Genomic DNA, 10,378 nt, shown 5'->3' on the forward strand with positions numbered 1-10,378 from the left:
AATCAAAATAAGAACCACGGTAATTTTAATTTGACAACTAAATATTATGTTGTCCTACAAGTATTTGTGAAAGATTTTATTATATAAATCGATTAGTTTTTATTTAGTTTTACTTTTAATCATCGTTTTTTATAGTAACTCTAACATAAAATAAACATTGCGGCATATTGCTGTTTTTAATTAACGCCTGGTTTTCAGATATCGTCAGGTTTAACTCGAATGATTTGACATGAAAGGACAAAAGGTCGCGAAAGTAAGTAATGACAAATATAAACAATAGTGACATTGTCGTAACTTTGTAATTATATTTCGGACAGAATGTAAACACAACAACATACTGTAGGTCATTGAAACACTTTAATCTTACACCTTCACAACTTGAATCTGACTAGCCCGGTCGGGCTACGGACATTTAAACTGTACTCACCCGAGGCTGATTTTACTAGCCCCGAGCTTCGGGCTAGTGGCTAACATCGAGGACTGGTAATTTTTATCGGAGAAATGTGAATATTCAATATTCTCTGCTGACTACTGTGCTTACAACTATTCACCATTTACAGTGAAACCAAAGACTTATTAGAAAGAAATGCTGTTAATAATGTCTCAACATATATATTTCACATTCAAACTATCTTGTATATCCTAGCATTGTCACTGAATTCAGCCCTAATGGAACAGTCATAATATATTGATATTGTTCATATGTACAGATCTTGCATGCTGAGGTTGGTTTACTTATTGCAGTTGATAATTTCAAAATATAAATTTCAGTAATTTACTGTCTAGGTTAATCAGGGAATCAGTCATGTTTGACCTTTTCATGGATAAATTCTATGACTATGACATCATTTTACTCAGCAATCAAGTGGTTTAATGCCAAATTAACTGATCTACAGGTAGATATAGAAAATTTATAAAGTAAATGCCAAGGAGAGTCTAACATACCTCACAAGGAAGTTTCTTATATAAACACAATCAAACGTTGCACTATTTGGCCTACACAGAAAGAGATACACAATAAACAGCAATTTAATAAGCTTTCTAGTGGAGTAATACTTCATGACATTCTTTAAATGGTCTCAACATTGATGGGAAAGCTATTGTGTGAGACAGTATAATTATTTGGAAACACCTTCTTATATAAAACTCAAATAAAAAACAGGACAAGACAACCAACAAATTTATTTCCTAACTTGGGATATGGCAGACAAGTATATTGGGTCATTGGCATAGTAATGGGTGTTGGCATGAAGAATATGAGTAGCTATTTAAATGTCTGATACATCAAATGTGGAACCAACACTATAGACTTAATGTCCATTTTAAATTTATATTATACAAGAGCTAAAATAAATTGTGGACAAGTCTGTTAGTCGAGCTTTCTTATTGACCAAAAATACCCAGTGATTACCTCAGTCCTACTTAGAAATGCTTGACAATCATAAATATTTCCACAGAGAAGTAGTTTACTCCTGGATTTCTTGTTTTCCATTGAGAATTTTTTTCCTAACATCTAAAATAATATTTGGCCCTGATTCTAGTTCAAAAACAATAATATAGAAATCCTGACCTGGAAAGGTACAATGTACATTTTATTTGGTTTCATCATTTAAGTATTATAACATGTTTTCCCCATGACTTTCAAAGCTAATATTAGGACATCCCACCACTCATTTCTATAATTTTGGTTATCAAAGGAATGAAAAATATCTAGAATTAAACAATTTTTTTCAGAAACAGTTTCAAAATATTGATGTTTTAACATGAAAAATAATAAAACTATGGCACAAATTCTCCATTAGACATGTAGGTAAAATCAATTTTGAGAGTTATTTTTAATTTTAGTGATTTTGTTCTTTTTATTTAAAAAAAAAAATTATAATGAAAAATTTTAAACCCAAATAAAAAAAAAGAGATAATTGTCCCTTTTTGACAACATCTGCATTAAAATCTATCGTAGATGGCTGGAAATTAATTTTAAGAAACCCAAATTGTTTAGAAAGTTATGGGAAAAATAAGGATTCAGGTCTCTTTTAGCACCATGCTGTAGACACTTTATAATGGACCTTTGATTTTTCCTTCACAGAAATTAAATTTAAACAAAAGTGCTTTTGGATACTGTTTGAAGAATTTTGTTTAAAAGCTTTTACTTTTGCAATATTTGTCTAACTTTATTGCATTATAAGAGGCAGAAATATTATGTTTTATTATGCAAAAGCATTCTCCTAAAACCTAACTAGCATCATGTTGAGTTAAATATACATAAGTGTCTAACTGAATTGCCTACATATGTATGTTGTGAAGTGACATTGTAAACTTCTAATTTTAAATAAATTAATTTGAGATAAATATTGTAATCTGATTGGTTAAAATTATTTTGTTATATCTCAATGGATAAAAAAATATTGACATGCCCCTATTCAGTTAAATTCAGAGCTACTTTTCTCATGTTTAAAGATAAAAATATGTTTTAAAATTAATTTATAAGAATTGGCAGTAATAAATATTTTGTCTATTGAAAAATAACATAAATTTTCCATGTGCATATTTTGTTTATTGCACTTAGCGCAATAAACAATATGCACATGGAAATTTTTTTTTTCAATAGACAAAATTTTTATTATTGCCAATTCTTAAATATTTCACATTCAACAAGGTTATTCTATCCTTTGAACAAATTTGTTTCAGCCTTCCAATCAAAGCAATGCGAAAATGAATCTCACAGACAACAGATCAATATTCTCAAGTCTCTCTACTTTTATTGAAAACTAACTTTTTTATTTACTTATAATTCAATGTACAAAGGAGGAATAATTTTATTTTATTGAAAATCTTTTACTATATTTAGATAGCTATTTAAATATATTGTTCTTTAGGAATTTAATGAAAAACATTTTTAACAAAGGTTTAGGCCATATCTTAATATGGTATTATATGTCTAGCCTTTTAATCATCATAATAAAAAAAGATAAATTTGATAGCACTTCAGAAATCAGCATCTACCCTGGTAAATATTATCTATCATATTCATTGTTATACTTTTAGGATGATTCGTCAAGCGAAAAGGTGTAAATATGTATGACGACAATGCATTATTCTTTTCAATAATGGGAATTGCAATCAATGCCGAATTGGAAACGGAAGGAGTAAATTGACCTTGTAAATCTAGATCTACAGAGGTATGTGCAGATTGATATTCCACAAAGATAAAAATTATAATGTCACTAAATATGTCACAATTTTTTTTCAATTAAGATCACAAGACATATAGTTGGAAAGTAAATTGCAGATTTTAACTGTGGATTCTATTAATTTTATCATGATACAACAAATTTGTGTTGATTTTTAATGTGTATATGAGCTTATGTTTGTCATATGTTTAAATCATATAATGAACAATTGAAAGTTACCGTTACTATGGAAATTGATTGTGTAGTGCAAATATTGTTTATGTTTGAAATGAAACTTTTCATTTAAAACAAGCTACATGTGTATTCCAATAAATTAGTCTTCAACCCTCTCTGTAAAATAAGGGTTTGAAATAATATCCTTCGAAAGATATTCTTTGACATAGGCACAAAAATTGTCCCTCTGTGCAAAACCGAAAGGATAGTAAAGGACATTAAAACCCTACTCAGTGAGTCAGACAAAAATGGTACATATCTGAATACTCAGGATAGTAAATGTGTTTTTAGAGAGAATCCAGTAACACAATAGTCCTTTCTTCAATCAATCATATGTCATAGGTCATAGGTCAAACACTAAGATCGTGGTGGCAATGGCTAATTCTCTAAACCTTTGTTAAGACTGTGTAGAAGCAACAATCTTCAATGGGTTTTGATTATTATTACACCACGATCATATACCATACTTATTCTGAGGAAAATATTGAATCTTTTTGAATTCTGAAGTCGTGCATGTCAAAGGTCAAGGTCACTTAATCAAAGCTGAATATACATGTATATGATCAGGGGAAAAAACTGCTCCACATTGTTCCTGTATGTTGTTCATCCTCATCCTGTATCTTTAGCTTCTTCACTTGGCCTCGCTTTGTGTCATTTGTACATGTATTTTCATGGTTGTTTGCCTTAGTAATGATTTTTGCTATTACCTACATTACAGGTTATTCATTGTTTCTCTCAGAGTCTATATTTAAATAAATTTTGCAAGTCACAGATTTATGTTGAGATTAAGATAAAGTACATGTAACTAGTGCAATATGTCACATATAAAAAATATACATAGATTGCAGTACCCTTTAAAACACTATGTTACATAAACAAAAAATATTTTCACATCAAGAGCAGTCTTGATGATTGCCTAATTGTGTTGCTACTTTATCTGATAAGATTGATAAGTGCTAAAAAAATAGTTGTTGTAGGAAACATCTTGGTTTAGACAGAAATTTGATGGATCATCCTCCAACAGTTGGCACGAAGTTACATAACTTGTGTTTGTTTTCTTCTCTTTTTTCTCTATTTTTACATGTTTATGTTTGATAAGTGGAATGTTAGTATTTGATGAATATTTATGTAGGAAATATTTCTCTGCTTGATAGATTCATTTTTACCTACCATTTCAGAGTCTTATATACTTGGTTTTGTTGATATCCTGATGTAAATCAATCATTTCCATACAATGTTTTAGAGGCATATAGGAATCACCTTATTGGTCTGTCTGTCTGTTACATTTGAATTGCAACTTTTCTTAAACAATCTGCATTAGAATATGTAGAAGTCTAAAATATTTGGGAGGATGATCTTCGTTCCATATGTATATGTCTTTTGTGAAATCAGAATAGGCAAATTTTTCCAATGAACATTTCAAAAACTCACTGACAACTTATACCCTTCTTATACTACCAATAAATTTTCTCACGGATATGAAATTTTCCGTAAAACTGATCACTCAGGGCAGTGAAACAGTCATTTGGCATAACTATGTATCAAAACATTAGCTTGTAGGAGTCTGTAATAAAGTAAGTCTAAATCGTGCCTTTTTGTAGATAGAAATGATGCTGATAAGTAAAAACCATGGGAATAGTAGCTCTCATTATAGATTAGTTTTCTCCCGATTTGTCAAAATTTAATTATTGTCTTTCATTATTAACGACTATTCTGGCACCTTGTTTTGGAGTTCTCATTTGTGGAGGGAAATGTTATGATCACAAATCATCATCGTATTCGCCCTAATATATTGTCATTTTGATTTGCATCTTACAATGTTGGAAGACAAATGTATCTGATAGTTCATCAACTGGTTGCTAACCTAAACATTTAATTGTAAAATTCTTGTTTGGTGAATGGTTCATATGTATTGAAAATTGTCAGCTGTTGCAGTGACTGGAATTTTATGCTGGCAATTAGATTTTCCTTATCCTGTAATTATACCCCAACTTAGTAGAAGGGGTATTTTTTTTACCTGTGTCCATCATTCTATCATTCATTCTGTAACAAAATTTTCATGTTCTTTAAATCACAGGCTGTTGATAATATATGCAAAACTTCATATGGGAAAACTGTATCTTGGGATGTGTTTTTGATCTCATGTGACATGTACTTCCTGCCATTCCTATTTGCCAAAAAATTGCATTTTCCTAATACTGTGCTAATGTACAAAATTTTTGTCACATTTTCCTGGCTACTTTTCATTACAGATTGCTGATATATAGTACTATGCTTCTTACAGGAATGTTGTATTGTGGGATATGTTTTAGGAGTCATATGACATATACTTCCTGTTTGCCAAAAACAAATTTAATTTCCTTAAACAATGGTAACATACAAGATTTTTGTCACATGATTCTTAGCTACTGTTAATTAAAACTTGCTGATATTTTATACAAAGCTTCATATTGGTATACTTTATCCTAGGATGTATTACTGTACTTGTATGACATCTACTTCCTGTTTGACGAAAAAAATAAAACATAAAATTTATCAAATGCTTTATTAATACAGTAGTAATACAAAATTTTTGTCACATTTTTCTTGGCAGCTATTGATCATTGGTATCTGATAAACTGTACTAAGCTTTCTTTTGGTCATGGGATGTGTTTTAATACTCATATGACATCAACTTCATCAACTATTGATCATTGGTATCTGATAAACTGTACTAAGCTTTCTTTTGGTCATGGGATGTTTTAATACTCATATGACATCAACTTCTGAAAAAAAAAAACAGGAATTTTCCTTATATGGTGATGGACAACGTGGATATCACTATATAGATACCAGGAAGATCCTATGATATGAGTGACATAGAGAAAATTTCGTCCCCCTATATTTTTGTACTAGTGTGTAGTTTATCTCATGATGATGCTGGTGAGAATAAAGAATTTTCTGTATCATTAGTGGAGACTCATGATATATATTCAAAGTTCTACAAATCCACAAAATTATGCACTGTTCAAAGAGTTATTTCCCTTTATTTTAAAGTATGTAATTTACTTCATTTTTACCATTGCAGAAAAGTACAAACAATCATTTACTTTTTAGACAAAAAACTTGAGTTATTTATCTCAACTTGATAAAAAAATATTTTGAAAACAAACTTTGGCCTGTGCTCCCAGCCTAGGTCATCCATGGACAGACTCTTAATTCCTTATCAAATGGTAGAAGTTTTTATAATTCTGGTTACCACTTTATAAGGGGTCTTTTTTGCTAAGTACAACATACCTTCATGAAAATGGATGTTACAACCTTGAAAGGCCAGTGGTATATAGGACCCTCATGGCTTACCTCAATTTTTTTTGCAAGAGGTAAATAATTTGAGTTCAAATTGCACCTAAAACACAATAGTCTATTGACTCTGCATTGCTGCAAAGCATTCAGAATATCAGAGCTAATGTGCCAGCAGTTTGATTCAGAAAAAAAAGAGAAAAACAAATTCTGATATATGGAGCATGTTCAAAATTCAATTAATGTTATAGGAGAGAAGGATAATGTAAAATTGTTTTTTTTTTTTTTTTTTTAGTTTTTTATTATTATTATTATTTTTTTGTTTATCTTTTTAATATTCCAAGATGCAAGTTTTAGTAAACAGAATTCACATGGATAAAAATTAATTTTGTATTATTTCTGAATTTACAATATTGAATTTTTTCATATTAATTTCACATGAGTGAAATGATTTCCTTTAGCCTGACCTAAATCTAATTCTCTTAAAACATTTGTCTCTAATTGAATTGATTAAAACTTGAAACCTAATTCATTTTACAACAGCTGTTGAACTATTAATTTTTGCATTTCAATAGTTTCCTTCTAAAATCCATTCAATTTGTGTAAGGATGATTTTTACGTTTACACAGTTATGACAAAAGATAGATTATGTTTTGAAAGCTGCAGATTTAATGGTAGAGAAATAATGCAGGCTCAGAAATTTTGTGAGTTTCAAATTACATAATTTCTAAGAAGAAATTTTCTTTTATGAGGAACTGTCATATTAAAGCACTAATTGTCTTGGTAAGGCTATACTTAAATAATGCTTTGGTTCTGAAAGTAAGAACACTTGAATGAAGTATGAAATAATTATCTTGCACAGATAGTTAAATAAAAAAATAAATAGAAGCTTAATTTACTTGAGTTTATTTTTGATTAGTTGAGAATATATGCTATGCTTTTTTTAGGTCACAGCTTTGAATCTGTTTTACAGCAAGTAGTATAGTTAAATTCAAGCAGTAAAAGTTAGTCTCCCCTTGTTTACTATAATTGACAATCACCTGATGAAGTTTCTTGGTTAGTAACTGGACATTTGATGTAGACAGGTGCACCAGCAGGGTATCAAACTTATTTAAATACCTAGGAAGTGATAGACTTTAAGGTACCTTAGACATTTCATTAGATCATGGTCATCTTATCAAGGGAAGATCATCTCAATGCCCTAAAGTTAACTATATTTCTCATTGTAATTGCTATTTGAAGTTATAATAATTTCCACGAAACACAAATTTTATTCAATTTCCTTTCTTTTATTTTCTTATAGATTCAGCAGAAAAAATGTGAAACAAGACAATATTCTATTCTAGATTCTATTGACAAGATCAGCTCTACTGTAAAATATAGTACTTGTTAAGTGCTGATACAAAATGTATAAGCTTAAGTATGGTCTCATGTATAACTAAATGTATATGAAGTTAAAGACCACTTAGACAAAGTCACAATGTTTTTCTTGAAGAACAGCACGACCAGGTTTGTGACTGTCCTATTTTTTATGTTTGCTTGTTTCTCTTGCATGACCTTTTTCATTAAATATTGTATGGCTTTTTTGCAACAGTATCTTTACATGTTTGTCATATACATTTTTGGGCCTTTAACATAATTTGGATAGGACTTAGTGGTCTAATGTTCTGAAATGTGCTGATTTTTACAAGATAATTAGTCATAAAAATTAACATGCCTAGAAAATCAATCCACCAAACTTACTGGCTTTCCCTTGGCTTGATTTTACTTGCTATTGTCATTGGAAAATATGAATTTTGTAGCATTGCCAAGATGAAAAATATTCCAGCCAAGCTGGCAAGAATGGTTGAGATGCCAAATATAGTTCATTAAGTGACAATCCCTGTAAGAATCTGGCAGTATGTGAAACATGCTTTGAAAAAAACCTCATCATTTTGATAGTGTAATTTGGCTATTTGCAATAAGAATCAAGGAAAACAGACAAGGTTTTCCCTATCATGCTGGACCATTGAGTTACAAATTCATTGAAATGCACTGAAAATGAACATTTCAAGGGCATATAACTCTGCCAAATACCTCATTTTCTTAGAGTCTATTGAAAAATTTCTGAGCATATCCAATGATGCAAAGATCAAATGTTTTTTTTTCAAATAGAGAAAGCATCCTTGAGTGATATTTCATCGTAAGATTGGTGGGGAATTCACATGCATATTTCGATTTTTCCCATTTTGTGTGATTCTTACTGACACTTACACTTGATAGTCAGGGATCTCCATTGATCAAAGTGAACACATGGCTCACTCTCCAGTCGGACAAATTTTCATTGTGGCGCATGTCTTTTCATGAAGAAAATGACTTGCCAAAAAAGTATGATAAGGTTGAATGTGACATATTTAATAGCACTCGATACAACATAGAAATCAACAATGGTATTTTTTTTCTTTCTGTATTGTCTGTTTCAATTATACCAAGGTAAAATTTTTCCTTCCCTAGACTTGACCATAGGTCCACAGCTCTAGAGAAATTAAGACCACTGGTGGGTGTGATCAATTTGTTGATACCATTAAACCACATGCATTTAACAAGTTCATTATAATTTAACCACAAGAACTTAAGATGCTTAAACATCGTTTATGATTGAATTGTGTCCTTGAACGATTCTTCAGAACTTTTGGGATTTGATCCATCACATTTTCATAAAAGTTAGGCAAATTTAACTGCTTTTCTCGTTAGACAAATTGAACTGCTTTTCTCTGTCAGATTATTGCCGAGATGTTTGGACGTTGTATAAATTAAGATCGTCTTCCTCCCTCTCCGATCACATCTATCTTCATCAAATTGAATTAAATTCTTGATACTTTATCTATTTTATTAAATGAAAAGTTTTCAAATTTTGTTCATTTAAAAAAAAAAGTAGAAATCATTCAGCTTTTTTTAATTTTGCCAACAATGATATTCGTAAATTTGACAGATCCAAGATGTGTTACACACGCGTTTCACTCCCTGACACATTAAACCCCCATAAATTACCAATCAAAATGTTGAAATTACCGTTAGAATAAACACACGCGCCAATCATTTAAATTTATGACAGGTTAAGGTGATTAATAAACAAGAGTAATTGGGAAATACTGTGCCAATTTGCAATGTATTGAAAGTAACACATGGCTCAGCGCCATGCAAAAAGAGGCAGTGAAAAACCCTTGATAGTCCTCTGAAATACCCTATAGAGGGTAATTGTTGTGGGGTGCTTATTTTGACATATTTTAGTGGTCTGTCTAAAAACTCCGAACAGCAACACTGATTTCATTGAGGCTCATATTATTATACCCACTCTTGTACAATCACCCTTTTTCGTCCAAAGTTTGTTAGTTCATTCTTTGATTGGCAAACATTTTCTCAGCTTTTTCAATGCAATAGGTATAATGTAATTTCAGATAATTTTATTTTTATCACAAACTTTTATTCTTCTAAATTAGTTCTCTTCTTTATATTCTTCATAAATCCAATATCCTATTTGACAAGACTTCAACAATGTGCAAAATAGAATGTTGGTTAAAAAAAAATCATGAAATGTACCCTTTTTCACAGAAAAGCTGAAATTTTATTGTCTCCATCTTATATATGGTTAAGTCATGCCCCAGTGTCCTTTAACTTCTTTCTTAAGCCATAGTCACTGCATGATACCAGGAAAT

This window comes from Perna viridis, chromosome 6 (assembly GCF_037379345.1).
Source record: "Perna viridis isolate PV_CMFRI_1.1 ecotype Kerala chromosome 6, ASM3737934v1, whole genome shotgun sequence".
Lineage (NCBI taxonomy): Eukaryota > Metazoa > Mollusca > Bivalvia > Mytilida > Mytilidae > Perna > Perna viridis.